This window comes from Megalops cyprinoides, chromosome 12 (genome assembly GCF_013368585.1).
Source record: "Megalops cyprinoides isolate fMegCyp1 chromosome 12, fMegCyp1.pri, whole genome shotgun sequence".
Classification (NCBI taxonomy): Eukaryota; Metazoa; Chordata; class Actinopteri; order Elopiformes; family Megalopidae; genus Megalops; species Megalops cyprinoides.
In genome coordinates this window covers 24,656,499-24,671,997 of record NC_050594.1, presented here as the reverse complement: position 1 = coordinate 24,671,997, position 15,499 = coordinate 24,656,499, and the positions used below count along the sequence as shown (strand labels likewise).

The 15,499-nt window shown below is 39.6% G+C and overlaps 1 protein-coding gene across 18 annotated transcripts in view; it reads right to left on the bottom strand.

Moving 5' to 3' along the window:
• nrxn3a (neurexin 3a) overlaps window positions 1–15,499 on the bottom strand; it is a 333,072-nt gene that overhangs the window by 20,733 nt on the left and 296,840 nt on the right. The gene's annotated exons all lie outside the window — the stretch shown is intronic.

Sequence of the window (15,499 nt, the reverse complement as noted above, 5' to 3'; positions counted from 1 at the left end):
TTGGGATGGGAACAGGTTTGGAGGGGGGGAGAAATATAAAGAATAAACCTGAATGGTTGAAATGCATTCAAATTCATGTTGATAAGCAAGCAAGCAGGGAGGCTCTCCACACTGGAGTGCTGTAAAATATTGGTCTTAGTAAATATAATATTATTCATTGAATTTATATTTAGTGTGGCAAAAGACTGTCGCATTGCTGAAAGGGAGAAAGTTCACTGATGCAAAAAGCAATGGGAAAAGTAATTGACTGATTCCAGAGAAAATTTGAAATTATCTGCTATTTCCCACCAAATGGCCCCGAATTGCATTATTTAATCTCACAAACAACCCTAAATCTAACCCTACTATTACCCTCACAATGTTAAATAATGCAAGGTTATGACTGCAAATGAGATATATATATATATATATATATATATGGAGACATACACACACACACACATATAGTATATATATATATATATATATATATATATATATATATATATATATATAGAGAGAGAGAGAGAGAGAGAAAGACAGATACACAGATGCAGATATAAATTTGGTAGTTCCCCAGAGCCGCTTTAAAATTAAGGTCAGGAGCATGAAACATTTCCATAATAAAGAATGAGAGCGATATTCTTAAAATTGTAATCAGAAAAGAGAGACTCTAACCTAACCTAACTCTAATTCTAACACCCTAATTTGATTCACTTTAAAAGACAGCAGATACCCCAGCTTTGATGTGGACACATTTACATTCAGAGTGGTGACACAATCCTGGCTGACCAACCCACCAACATCAATTTTTTCTGTTGCTGTGGGCTTCCGGTCATTGTCAGCTGATCAAACCCGGGCCATAGGGCTCAGCCTGCACTTAAGAAAGTGCCTTGTGGAATGAGCCACTGGGGATCATTGAAATTGATAGCTTGCAATCTATCTCTATTAGTCAGCGAAATTGAGAGGCGTTTCTTTGCACTACAAAACCCCTCTCCCTTCTCACAGCACACACCAAGGCATAGTGAGCATTAAGAATTACTTAAACATTACATTTAAAACATTAATTATTTAATTTAATTTAAAACACTAAATTAAATTAAAGTTGAATTTGTGAGATGTCTCTACGTCTCTATCATGAAACGGCTCTATCATGTTTGCGTGTATAGATTAACCATAAAACTGGTGGACTTTTGGACAGCAACAGCAGGTGAAATCTACGAATAAAGCACACTGGAAATGTGGTGAAGTCCCACTTCCATGTAGACTGTATCTTCTATTGCTGCCTGCTTTATATAACTGTTATTATGTCAGCAATGCACTACCTTTTGCGTGAGAATATCAATGAGGAATCGGTGTTATGTGACACTGTGTTACCAACAGTGTTACTTTTGTTTGGGAGAAAATGGCCTAATCCGTGTATTAACAATGTGGAAATGTGTTTCTGCAGTGTGTAAGCCTTTAACATCCATCTCTTACGTGGGGATTAATCTCTTCCCAGCTCAAACTGGGCCTGACAGTGAGGTGAAACTTAATATTGAACTGCTGGAGATTAACTAGTTTCAATGTGCTTTCCAAAGCCCTGGAAATGTAATGCTTCATGGTGTCCGACAGATAAGCAAATCCGCCTAAATCCTTTCAATTTATTTTCAGTCTTCAAGAAATCACACATTATTTAAAGTGCAAACATCTTCAAAAATCAAGATTTGGCATTCATTGATTTTGCATGACATTTTCAGTATGGTGGGGAAGACCTTGCAATGACACCCCTTTAACAGATAACTTCACTGGAAGAAAAAAAAAAAACAAAAACAATAAATTTTGGTTTAGTAGGTATAACATATCTAAAAGTAAGAACATGGCAGAGGACATGTTTCAATGTCCCGGCAGGAATATCACATCAGTCTGTGTCACTCTTCTCCAATGCATGGGTGATGAATGGACACCTGATTTCTAACTACTGAAAGAAAACTCCTCTTCCTTACCTCCATGTGAGCCTTTAAGCATGTAGAGGTGGCTGCCCTCATTTAAGCCATTTACTTTGCCCTTCATTTCAGTGGCTTAACCACTTTTGCAATAAACACGCACCTCGCACTCATCACTTTCTTTCATCAATTTGTTTGAGATTAGGTTAATGTTGTTTTCCTAACAACCTTGATTTTGAGGAGGTCTCTGTTTTCTGCCTTGTATTACAGCAGCATGTGCCAAAGAGTGCAAAACAACAAAGGCACTCAAATATACAGTATTTGATACTGCATTGTTCTAAACCTCGAGAAAAAAAGCAGCAGCTTGAATCAATAAATCAATGAGTGCACCTCCAAAGGTGCAGGGAAATATAATATTAGGCAGAGCATAGGTCAGCTGGCAAAGACAAATCACATAATTCTCCCGAAAGCACTATTTTTACCACCGGGAGAATGAAAACTGAATTATTCCTAATAGCATGCTACAGCTTGTGTCTTAACCTTAGACAAAACTGAATAATTCACAGATAGTTATAGCTTCAGGAAGCAACAGGTTCAGTATATGATTTTTTTTACCCCAAAAGGGCATACTTTGCATTCAAAACAAGGAACATAAAACTTAGTTTGGCTGACACAATATCATATTGATCTGTCAAGGACATTTTCAAATTTAAGTAATGTGGACCACTGCATGTTTGATATGAGAAGAATAGTCGTTTTGCTGAATGTCAAAAGACACTAATTATCATTTTTTTTTTACCATTTCAGCAGTTTCATACAAGTTAGAAAAATGTATAACATAATTTTTCCTTTTAAAATATATTTTTAGGAACCTTCAAATGAAAAGAAAATATTAACATTACAATTGTGCTGGATCCTCTTTTTGTATCATCAGAATCATGTATAATTTCATAATTTTATTTTGTCCGGCAAACAGATCTTGCCTGTCCCTTTGAGATCCGACAGTAAGCAGGACAGACTGCAGTACCACAGTCTAGCAGGGCTGACTGAAATTTATGCTCTGCTGCAATTACCATGACACACAGTACCAACTCCCCTGCTTACTGAACTATGACAGCACTGCATAGTCTTGACAGTGAAACAATACATGGGGAATTTCACTGGATTTTACTTTCAGAGTGGATGTTGTTGGATATTATGGTCTATTCCTTGTCATGAAGACATTCAAAAAAGCTAAAACATGTAGATATACTCCCCCTGATGCACATTTTATTTTAAGAGCCATTTCATACTTTATAAAAGCTAATAAGCGCAGTCTGATCTTTATTATGATAAACATTCAACTTTATGTGCAAAATGATTTCAAATTTCAATTTCAATTTTCGCTTACATCTTGAAGTTCCTTCTCCTCCTTTGTTGTTTGTTTTATAAGATGTATTACTCTTTGCTGCTAGGGTGTTGCATTTGGCTTGATAAGTCTAGCTCTGTGTCTGTCAGCATCAAAGGGGCACAGTAATGATAATTTGCCACTTGAGGTCAAGGCTGAATGAAAGAGGGCAATAATCAGCAATTTCTGATTCAACTTGCTTGTTTGGAATTGTAAGTGTCCAGCATCAGCAGTGAACTGGCTTTATTGCCTGAAGAGCACCTTTATATAAATTGTATTTCTATTTAACTTTCTTTTTCCGGGAGTTTTTCCCCAAAAGTGTGTTATATTGAGGTTTAAAATGTATTCATGTACAAGCCCAAGAATTCAACAGATGTATGGTGACAATTCTGGTTTTAAGAGCAAATACACTGCTACAGGATATAAACATGTCAGACTGAGACAGGTTGAGGCTTAAGACTTCTTTGTGGAATTCAGATTTTCTTGCTTTGTACAACATTTTGTGACAGTGTCACAATCTAAAATAAAATAAGTACTATTTTCAGCATCAAATAAATAGAATCCTGTGCGGTCAGTGGAAAAGTACTGTCTGAGGATACTAGCACTACTGTAAATCTGTATGCATCAAGCCTTTTGTATAGTGCTTCTGAGAGCTGCAGAGAATGGTCTATTTGAGGCAGGCTCACAACTGCCACCAGCATACTGAAAATCCATCCAAGCCCAAAAAAAAGAGGCTAAAAACAATAAAAATGGACATAGAAATAATCCTGAATTGTTCTTTTTCTGTTTGTGCCAAAAAGTGCAGATGCTTCCCACAAGGGACCAGGCTGTAATGATCAAACTGAGGCCAGAAAGCTGTTACAAAGGAATCTCTTTCTCTCTCTCTCTCTCTCTCTCTCTCTCTCTTTCTGTCACACACACACATACACACACACACACACACACACACGATAAAGTCACAGGTAAGAAAAATGAGATAGATGAGAATGAAAACTTTGAGGATGCATGGATACAGTCCAACCTCATTTTTTTGATTGTAAAAACATAGAGGAGAAAGAGACACAGAAAACCAACTGCTGAGAGTCCTTATGCTTCTTGAATAAGACAGAAGATTGTCTATCTTTCTGCCAACATCCTGAAAGGCTAAAAGCCTTAGAGATGCACGTGGGCCCTGGGACAAGAAATGGGCTCATTCGTGCGATGCTCTCTTCTCTTGCCTCGTCACAGGCTATGTCCCCCCTGGCTACAGAGCGAGATGGTATTTTGGGTCCACCACGTTATACTGTAGATGCTGTTGGTTAGCATTCAGCGCCTTGGCCCGGGGCCTGCACTGCCTATGCAAATCTGGTTAATCAATGCACGATATTTGCTCCGGCTCTGCTATGAGATAACTGACAGCCTCAGCTAGCAGTGCCAGGAAATATTAGTGTCCTACTGGGTGCAGTGTGTGGGAGGGAGTCACAGAGTAGCAATGCGGATAAAGGCTGGCATCTCAATTAGGGAGGAATTAACCGTTTTGGCAACAGTCAGGGCAGAATTAAAGAGAAACGCAGTCCCATGTAAGCTTAGATGTCAGCAGCTAATTGCCTCAATGAAAACAGCAATGCTGGTGATTGGAAGACAAGGTTTCAAGAATGAAACAATGTCATTTGCCGTGATTGTGGCCAGTTTCACTGCCTGATATCATGACACCCTTTTCAGGACATCTTTCAGTATATCTTGGCTAGCATTTAACAGTGTTAACACAGCTGATATAATCCAAATGAAACAATAAATTCCCTCGGCATGTATTTTTCATGTTAGGATCAGTGGCCTTCTTGTCATTGTAAACTGGTGATAAAAAGCTACATTATGATTTCTTGCCTCAGTGTGAAATATGCAGTAGGGAAAGACTCAGAGTCAAATTGTAAGCGCTGTCATCCTGAAGCCCCTTCATGCATATTTAATGCAGCATGTTATATAAAAAATGAGGCAGGGGCTGGAGAATAGATTTTTGTACTGATTGATAAACAGATATGTTAAAGAGAAAAGGACCTGGGATGGTTTTGACATTTGGAGCCAGTAGCGAGTTTGGTCCTTGTGGTAAGTGATGTGCAGCACCTGCTGACTGGAGTGGAGGATCAGTGAGGCGGAAGATTAAATGATCACAAATGTAGACACAAACGTCAGATGACCACCGCAAAGAGTGAAAACAGTATGCCACAGTATAATATGCATATCACCCTCTCCTTTCAACATTTGGGTTGAAAATATCAACTACTCATGCAATTAAAGGGAAACAGCAGAAACGGAACGTTTAGTTTTTCAGCTTTTACAGCTCACTGGATTTAGTGCTTAATGTGAACCATGATATTCCTTTCAAACAGACGTCAGCCAAATTAATGACATTATGGTGCTTCTAAGTACTGATCTAGTCTTAAATTCATGGAATATCCTTTTGTAATCTTACCAGTCTATGGTGCCATATGTAAGCTTTTCTTCAAAAATTTTTTTCAACCATGTTTACTTTCTTTACGTTCTTGTCCTTACAATGACAAATTTTGTCTTTAGCGATGGCCAGCTGCTCATGTGCGGACAGCAATACTTGGCTAAGACTGGGATTTACTGTGTGCAAACTCTAAGAAAATAATAAAAAAAAACAAATACAACCTGTCCCAGATTGACCCAGTGCTGTATGTCAATAAAAGGACTTTTCTGAAGCATGCACAATTATGACACAGGAAACCAGGTTTCACAGATTATGACAAAAGATTGACACCATAGATTACACCCCATTGGACATCATGTTAAAAGAACTGTCAACATATTATATACCCCAATGTCCAGTCCTAGGTCTCCATTGATTATGTAGCAACTGACAATAATCTGTGAGATTAAGGAAGCTTCCAGTACAGATTTAACAGATGCCATCATCCATAGTTTTGTCAGATAACTGATTCACTGTGAATGACTTATTTGTTTTCCATGGTGAAAAATGTAAAGGCACTCTATGTAACATAGTATGAGATATCAATCTAACATGAGAGGCTGTGAACTCCCTGAAGATCCTCCAAGCTCTCAATGACTTCAAAGTCTGTAAAGGTGCAATCATACATGCAGAGGTATGACACGACTAACTTGATAGTACTTAGTCTCAGGCTGGGAGGAGGACACTGTTTTTAAAATGTTTGACAATGACCAGCCAAATGAAAGGTGTTAGAAGGGGAATTATTGGTATATTGGTGTATTATAAGCTACAATGGCACTATGATAAGATTCAACTTCTGATTTTCATTGAGAAAATGGCCTCTTAAATGTACTTGCAAGCAAACCTGCCAAATACAACTGGTCATATGGAATAATAAAGACATTTTTCTAGCTAACTGCATTAGCCTACTGCTTGCTGATGCAGAACAATCACCTTGTCTTGAATGACGAAGGGACATTGCCCTGTGATTTTGGCCTGTTTCCTATCGATACTCAGCAAATTTTAAGATCTTATAATTGTGGGCTCAGGAGAAATATACATCTCATATTTATGGACTAAGAAACTTGGTCCATTACTTTGGCTATACTTTCCCAAAAAGTAACATATGCAATTTTAAAACCATGCCTGAATGAGGACTCAGCAGTGTGACTGGTTGATTTTATTACATGATTTAGTCACACAGGAAAAAAAAAAAAAGATTTAAGAAATAATAGCAGAAAAATGGGTATGAATGAGCCAGCAACAGCCTGATAACTAAACGGGCTTTGCAAGAGTCCTTGCACATTCTGATCAAGGCCTTTTAGATTCGTAACCTGAGAAATGAGATAGATTATAAGCCTGCTTTATTTTTGATATTACTGCACTGACCCACGTGAATAGTGAAAGGGACATGGTTTCATTACAGTACTTTCATAATGTAAACATTCAAGCTATGCACTAGACTAGACACAATTATGTTAGACCTATGTGCAACAACAATTTCTATTAATAGAGTATGGGAGATCAGCAACTTCTCAACAGTCACAATAAATTCCTAGTGTTTTGTCTGTTTTCTAATGTTTGCAGTATGCAGACAAATCTATTTAAGTAAAAATGGCTGACACTGAGACAGGCTATCACCATCTCATCAACATAAGAAAGAATTATTTGATCTTTTCAGTTTGTTGTTGGATTGCATTTACTAACTTCGGAAGACAAAGCATGTATAAATGGACACAAATTGTGCTGGGAAGGAAATGAGATGGTGAGCACTGGAAGGTCAGACAGCAGTATGGATAAAAAAAGCTTTTTGTGCTGTTAACCACGAGGGGTATCTCCAGTCCTTCGATTTTTTCATCAAAATGAACCCACAGAAACTCAGCTGCTTGATTTTGCAGATCAGCATTAGTAGGTTTTGGATTATGACAGCTGTCAAGCAGGTTTGTGACAACTTGCAAAGCTCACATACTATAAACAATGCTACTTCATACCTATTTTAGAAGTTAATGTTTCCAGCATTATTCAGCCTAAAACAGTAAATTTAAAATATGCTCTGGAAATCAAGTTTCTATGAAGATGCTTATCAGCCTTTAGCTCTGCAGTGTAGATAACCTCCAGATTTTACTACATACATGTAAAAGTTAAAGTAGAGATAAAATACACAATTGTCAACCATGACAAACCAACGGCCAAAAATGACCAACCTCGCTCTCGCCATTCTCCACTGCTGACAATCATCACTTCAGCCCTTTCGATTGGGTCATCCCAGATCAGCGTTATCTTGTCTAATCTTGACTTTGACAGAATGACAGGAAAACAGCTTGTATTACAAGGAGAATCGATGGCGCAGGGCCAAGCCCCTCTCGAAAAGTTGTAACATTTCTTCTCATTCAATCTCCCAGAGACAAATGGGACCCTGCAGGGGAAATGCATCCACAAACTTTGCTCACTCCTTGCTTTACTGAGGCTTCAACAGTGAGGCCTTGGAAATAAACCCCACTCATATGGGAAAGCTTGTCAACTCAGTCCGTGCGTTCAAGTGTGCGTGCACGTGTGTGCGGGTGTGTGTTGGACATGGGGGTTGCCAGCAAAGTACTTTTTTTTCCAATCAAGTGATATGGCCTTAAAAGCACATCCATTCAATTTTCTTTTTCCCACACCTAGATTCTCACCGGTAGGGCTTTAGCAAAATGCATTTCAGAGTGTTCTATTCCCTTCTGTACACATAACATGGTCTCCGGCTCAAACCAAAGTCTAATTGCTATAAGCCATAGCAGGCAGTTTCAAACGGGGGTCATTCATCTTCCTGTTTAAAAGGAAATGGTCTTTGGCCTTGATCTTTAATCATTCTCCCGGTGCTGTATACAAGGTCATGGGGGACCTCAAGACGACAGTCACAGAGAACTCTCTTCCATTGTTGCACCGGCTAAAATTGGAAGACAATATATAGTTTGTTTCAATTACAGATCCAAATCTTAAGTGGCATCTTTTATTACCGCACGCTGTTTAATATTGAAAGGGGGAAGAGTGCTGTGCAGATAAAATGTGCTGGCTCATCTGCAGAGGGCCTTACTGATGAAATGACAGAGCCAGAGTGAAGGATGAAAAAGATTAAGATACAGAGGTGACATTTAAATTACTGGGTTTATGCACGGTGGCCGACTCGCCAGCCCGACTTTATTAGACTCACACCTTGGCAATGTAGGGGGAAGACTAATTTGAAACAGAGGGTTAAGAGGATGGGATTTTTTTGAAGAAAAAAGTTTCTACTGCGTATGTGGGAGGGTGAAAATGAAATGATAGAAAACTCGGGCAGCATACATTTCATAGCATAAACATGACAGGGTCAGGATAAACATTGCATTAGTGACAATGTAGGTATTTTGTACGAGCAGAAAGTAGCAGTACAGTAATGAAAATGAAATATATAAATACGCTATGACATTGCCCAAAAGAAACTACAGCTGATCGTAGCAGATTTAAAGGGAAATAAGACTTTAAATCTAAATGAATGTAAAGTGCATTTTACTGTGCTGTAGTGACCATCAGAGCAAAATATCTCTTTCTCATAAAACGCGAAGCACCCTTGGCCCCTGTGCTGGGCTCCCTTTCTTTGTTGTTGGTTATGCTTACGAGTACAAAATGTTAAAAGGATCAAATGCATTGTGATCTGGGTGCATGGCATCATGGTTTAGTGTACGCCAGAGACTTCAGTATCTGAGAAAAAAATCTGAGTCTGCTGCAAGGGGGGATTGTCTACTGGAAGCATTAAGAGAGCTGGCATCTCTTTGTTTACTGGGTATCATTAACCTCGGTCTCTGGGACCCAGAGCATTCCAGACCTCTGTCACTGAAGATGGGGAGTGATCTCTGCTCAGATATAGCTGTGTGCTGAGAGCTGTATCAGCAAGGCCAGGCAGAGGAGCCTAGAATGAACGCAGGGAAGGGGACAGTAATTATGATTACAGAGATTAATTATAGGCACCCCATGACCACGTTTTCCCACATCAGGTGGGAAAAAACACATGTCAGAGCATGTGTTACTTGTTCCTTGTTAATTCACGGAAACAATAACCCCTCTTCTTGTGATAATAAGGGGTAGAATCAACAATGCAATGCAAGCTACATTCAGGACCAATTTAACTACTCCACCTGGAAGCCATCCATTATCTGACAGCCACTCGGAGCACCCCTGTTCATCTCTAATCTAATGAGTTTCATCTGCTATTTCCTTAACGTTCATTTATCGAGTCTTGTTCGGCAAAGCGACACCGCGCCTCGATGGTGGCCTTTTTGTGTCCGGAATGGTCATTACCAGACGGAGTAGGTTGCGGTGTGAGCGAGCCACTTGAGCAATTCGGGTTTAAAAGTGCTGACGCCGTGGAAGTTCCAGCATAACACAACTGATTTCTTATCAGGAGCGGAGGGCCGGGTGTATTTTTACACTCTCGTCCCTTTCGCCCTATAACTACCACATGGTGTCAGGGAGACTGATTAGCCTCTCAAACTGGGAGAAATCAACGCTTGTCAAAAGAAATGATTTCCCCCTCCCATCTGCATGGTGTTGAAATGCCACCAAGTAAGGCTGACATCAATCTTTCATGACCATTTCTGAAGTGGAGGTAGATTGGACTGAACCATTTCTATGGTGGAATATTATCAAAATCTATATGCACGTGAAACACATTTGAGCATGAAAAAATTATGTGCTCCTGGACCAGTCAGTTGCTGTCATCAAAACACAGTACAACATTTATGTTGCCAGGAATATGCCGGAGGTCACCTTCACCAGTTGGACATGTTTAGCAGAATAGAAATAATTTTATGATATCCTTACCCAATAGAGAATCATAGTAAAGGAAAGCGGCCACATGCACTTATTTTCATGAAATTCAAAGAACCCATCATGACTGCACTTCTGTACACATTTTAGTATAATCTGTAGATTATCTACATTCAGGTATAAGAGGTATTTAACATACGACTAAGTGCAGGTTGCCTATGCTATTATAACATACAATGAATTACATGCTGTGGAAAAAGAGAATAGCTTCAACTCCTGGATTCTAAGCTCCATTTAGCTTTTTGTTTAGTCATTTTTCACAATATCTACACCTCCTTACACATTTGACACTCCAATTTGTAAGACTTTGTTCAGCTTTGCCATATATGTTATTAAATAATACTGGGTGACATCTTGAAACAGTACATTTGCCTGATGTTCATTATTACTATAGTTCGATTTTCCACAAGGAGGCTGCCAGGAATTATGAAATCTACTACGGTTCATATATTTAGAATTTTAGTACCTGAAGTACAGTTTTTTTCCAGCATATTTCAAATGTCATATTGGATGAGCACAAACAAAACCAGGGACGGGCATCAGCAATTTTTAATGTAACCTTCCAGCATTGTTAGTCTAGCAAACACATCTTCAGGTATGTCACAAAAAAGTCACACAACAAAAACATGCTCAATGTGGAATTCAGTATTTCAGAGTGTCAATGTGGCCACAAAATTGGCTGCGCTCTGTGGAAAGACCCTTCCCATCAGGAAAGCTGTCCTGTGAATGTCCAATGTTTGGGAACTGCTCTCATTTGTGGCGGGTTCAAAGAAGTTGTAGGTGCTACATATTTCGTTAAATCAGGTGTGATATTTCTAAAGGTTTGCAGGGTTTGCCCACGCTTAATATTCCTTATCCCGTACCGCTTGTCAGCACCTTCTGAAACGTATCAGTCCTCCACACTGCTGCGCTTTCCCACAACATCCTTCGCCTATGTAATTGGATTTTAAACACAACTCCAGAGAAATATTAATCTTTATTGTAATGTTGTAGTGGCTCGTTCTGCTGACACCACATCCCCCTTCCCCAAACAGATCACATTTTCAGCCCGCAGATGGGCTGTTTACTTGTATTGTATGGAGCCTTGCAGGAGTTTTCCCCTCCGAAGGGCTGCCTTTGGTCTCGATGGATGCGGTGCACTCTCGTGCAGTGTGTAGTGGGCCGTGTAGACCCCTCATGTGCTGAGCTGCGGTCACTAGCAAGGATTTCATCAACCCCCTCCTTCTCAGATCACTGCTCACATGCACACATATCAGATGACACCATTTTGTGAACCTTTTGTAGGAGCTCGATATTCAGCGTAGGAAATGGACATTCTCACCATTTACACATTCATAAAACATGAACCGTTATGCATTAAAAGCAATATTGAAAACTAAGTCTCAACACGAATTAATGAGTCCCATTTTTATTTCTTGTTTTTAAATGATGCCTTGTGAATATTTAATGTTCTGTATCTGAGAGCACCTCACGTACGTGAAGTGCAAAATGAAGCCTAATTTAATTACCTTACTTCACAGTGTTGCAGAGGGTTCAAATAGCTTTTCACAGAAATTATATTAAGGTAGACATGGAATACTCAGATTAATCTGTCTCTTTTAGAGGAGGAGAACTTAAGAACTAGAACTCCCTAACTAATGTACAGCATTAGCGAAAGCATGAAATCTGCTGCCGAGCGCCCTGTATAATTCTTCCATTGTAATTATATTATTTATGCAGATGAATGAAATTGCTTGCAATGTGCAGTAGAACAATCAGACTGCAGCTTTGTTATGGCTAAAAGCTAGACATTACCTTTGAGAAAACCCATTTACACAAAGTCCAGAGCAAAGTGATTTCCAAAGGGAAAGAAATGAATTATTACCAGCACCACACAAGCAAGACTATAAGCAGCTGTACCGTGCAATAAAACACTTACACTAAATTTCATTGTGACATCAAAGGGAACGCAAGTACATTTACATACAGTGGCATACATATGTCAGGCCCATGCAGGCAATTAGAAGTAGCCTTAATATAAAGGGATGATAAATCTCCAAGAGCCTCATTACTTTCATTAGTGTTTTAAATCAACCCATTCTGCATATTTTGACTACAGGCTGGCGGTGTTTGTTCCCTCAGTGTCAGCATGGAGCAGCCACACAGCGTTACAGTAGAATGCAACTCACAGTAGCAGAGCAAGGCGATGAACACACAGCATTATATTCTGGTTCCTCTACAGTTTTTCACAGAGATTATGATACATACTGTCTCCAGTGGCCTATAGAATAGCCATGTGTGATTTCAATGGGACCAGCATTTCATGCATATGTGCAGATCACGACAACAATAATGCACCATTATTAGATTATATCTGTTACTACTCTGTTGCTGCCACCTGAGTTACAGACATCCCAATATTTACATACAGTACTTACATACTTTTTTACAATCTGCCCCTTGCACTCTATATATTGCTATATATTTGTTTGTTTATTTACAGGGTCCTTGCTTAGAGGGAACTTTATAGAATTTGTTTTCCAACTGCAGTATTGTAGGGTTCCATGTGGTTTACCCGCAGGTCTGTTGTTTTACCTCCAAATTGCAGGCCATGGGAAGGAATTTCAAGCATGGCATACAGATCCGAATATACCCATTTGAAATCAGAGAACAGCCTGTATGGGGTACAGTATGTATCGCCAGCAAGACATTTAAGTCCCTGCGTTAATCCTTAACATCAAACAGTCCGAGAGCTCATCAGTATATGGAACAGATTTATCTTCACTTCTCTGTTTTTACTGCCCTATAAATTGACACAATAACACTTTTACAGTGTGCAGTAAAGGCCTGTTAAATGAACACATTACATCATACGCACACTCTGCAACTACCACTGTTTATGAAAACCCCGAGAGCAAACAAATACCACAGATGAACTCTTTTTTTTTTGCTTGTCTTATTTGACTTTAACCAAATACTGAACATAAACCACCAAACTGATCTACCTTCCACCTACAGGGAGGATTACCGAAAACTGCTGTTTTTAATCCACCTTGAAGTGATGCACCGATGCATTAATTTCTTAGAAAGCCATTAGATACTGTTAAGTAGTGACAAATAAGTGAAAAGCGATATCTTCCGGTTATGAATAATGCAGAATTTTGCGGTGACTGTAACTGAAAATATCCAAAGCAAAACTAATGCGCCAATCGAGGTCCCAGGGGAGGAGTGGGTGGGGATCAGCGTTGTTCAAATACGCAGTGCAATCCATCCATTCCGTTTCCCATACAAAACTAGGAACAAACAAACAACTCTTTGACCAAAGAACATGCCGTACCAAAAAATGTTTTTTTTTTCTGTTGTTGTTGCTCTCCAGCGGTGTGTGCAAGCCCAATGCGGAGGGCCACTGAGAGTTGTCTGCACCCTAAGGCTAACTCGCAGCTCTCTCCTACGAGATACTCGCAGACACGCGGCACAGACACAACGGAACCCCCCGCTGTTTCCTTCCAAGGACAAACCAGAGCAGAGAGAGAAGTGTTACCTTCCAAAAAGCCTTTAATACGCGGCAACACATTGACAGACCAGAATAGCTCAATTATGCATCAATTATTAAAGACTTGTTAGGATTTGCCATGCTGCTCTCTTTTCAGCTTTTACCATATTAGACAAAGCCTGGCATTACAGACTAATGAAGGGCATATAGAGGAGGCTCTGCAGAATGAAGAATGCCTATATATCTGATTTCCTGGGGCAGTGACAATACATACGCGGTATAATCACATCAGTTCAAACAAGACGCTTTTCCTTAAAAACATTCCCTGGAATGGAACACAAACATACCCCCATCCACACAGTCTCTGCTTTCCCTTTAGCCCTCTCTAAATCATCAGTATACTCTTACACAGGTACTGTCAACATCAAATTTAAAAAAAAAACGAACGTTATCACTTCAGATGTAAGGCTGCAAGGCGTTTGACCTAATGACTGCCTTTCTTTCTCTACTGAGAATGCTGTTGTGCTTTGTGTATGAAATTCTGACTGATGAAACCCTGCTGTGAACCACACTCATGTATTCATGATTAACACATGCATCATACAGTTCCTTAGCCATCACATCACCCTGAAATGTAATCTCCATTTCTTAAAAAAAAAAAAAAAAAAAGACAGGATGTTTACTGCTCCTGAATACTTTTTCAGGGTGTTTTTTTTTTCATTTTATTTCTGAGGCAATCTGAAACATATTTCATACACTTTACCCTTCTCATCAGTACGGTAGTTTGAAAATGAAGGACAAAACAAAATGGGTCCTAAGGTGTCAGACAGGTAGGCAGGCAGGGCTTCGATCCCCCCATATAATCAGCATTTGTTATTCAGTGGCGTACACTCTTTGAAAATATTCTGTGAGATGAATGGACTCACCAGGCATTTTTATTTGTGCTGCTCTGCATGCTCCTCCAACCTTAACAGGCCATGCGAGGCACTGCTTCATCTGTCTCCGTCTATCTATAATTAGACCTCGCAAGTATCTCAGGATGCTACACGTCTCTCTACTGGAGAGAACATATCACTCCGGCTCGGCAAGGTCAGTGAAAAGAGGAGTGTGAAATAATAAAAGCATTGTCCAAAATAATGATGTTTTAATGCACCCTTCACTCCTAGGTTCTGCTCCTTTACCCTGACGCTCAAAGCTTGATATGGTGATCTACTCGATCTAGCACCACCATGAGCCTGGCAGCACTCAGTGCGTAAGTGTTTGCATGACTTTTCCTTTATCGAGATCTGTGATTGAGGTGGTGTTCCCCAAATCCCAAAAGAGCTGCACTCATTGCATCAGTGCAGCTTCCCTTTTTTCATCACCCCCCCCCCCCCCACCCCAACCACCACTCACTCTTTAAGTAGAAAACAAGAAACTGACCTTGTTCCAATTGCAACTGAAACCAG